The sequence below is a fragment of the Etheostoma spectabile genome, unplaced genomic scaffold, assembly GCF_008692095.1.
Source record: "Etheostoma spectabile isolate EspeVRDwgs_2016 unplaced genomic scaffold, UIUC_Espe_1.0 scaffold406, whole genome shotgun sequence".
Taxonomy (NCBI): Eukaryota; Metazoa; Chordata; class Actinopteri; order Perciformes; family Percidae; genus Etheostoma; species Etheostoma spectabile.
Window position 1 is genome coordinate 323,014 of NW_022605605.1, and position 776 is coordinate 323,789.

Here is a 776-nt window from a genome sequence, read left to right on the forward strand (position 1 = left end):
GACAGACAGCGTTTACTTTTTGTTTTGGATTTTTTAAAGTTAATTATTTCTGTTTTGTTGTTTTGTTGTTTTGACATGCTTCTATATCTGTAATAACATAATGTGTTTGTGTGTGTGTGTGTGAAGACAGGACAGACAGACAGGGACAGAAGGAGACAGAGAGACAGCAGAGAGAGAGGGGAAGACAGCAGCGTTACTTTTGTTTTGGATTTTTAAAGTTAATTATTTTGTTTTTTGTTTGTTGTTTTGAAATGCTTCTTATCTGTAATAACATAATGTGTTTGTGTGTGTGTGTATATATGTGTGTGTGTGTGTTGTTTGTGTGTGTCTGTTGTGTGTGTGTGTGTGTCTCAATGTGTGTGTAAAGCACGATGAAGCCGGTAATTACTGTCTGACCGTACATAGGAATGCAGTAAATCGTGTTGTGTGTGTGTGTGTGTGTGTGTGTGTGTGTGTGTGTGTGTGTGTGTGTGTGTGTTGGTGGTGTCGTGTGGGTGGGTGGTCAGTGGCTCCAGACAGGAAGTAGGAATAGGCGCCGTCCTGCAGCCCCCATAACATGATTAACAGACCATATCCACCCTACACACACACTACAAGGCTGCAGGTGTCTGTGTATGGTGTATCTGTGTGTGTGTTGGTGTACTCGTGGGTGTGACTCTGTGGTGTTTTGTTGTGTTGTGGTGCCCTGTTGGTGTGTCGTGTGGTGCTGTGTGGGTGTGTGTGTAGTGGGTTGTATCTGTGTGGGGGGGTGTGTATCTGTGTGTGCTGTGTGTATC

General features: G+C 43.7%; 1 protein-coding gene across 1 annotated transcript in view; it reads right to left on the minus strand.

Moving 5' to 3' along the window:
- Window positions 1-776, minus strand: part of LOC116686627 (bone morphogenetic protein receptor type-2) — a 23,249-nt gene that overhangs the window by 9,495 nt on the left and 12,978 nt on the right. The gene's annotated exons all lie outside the window — the stretch shown is intronic.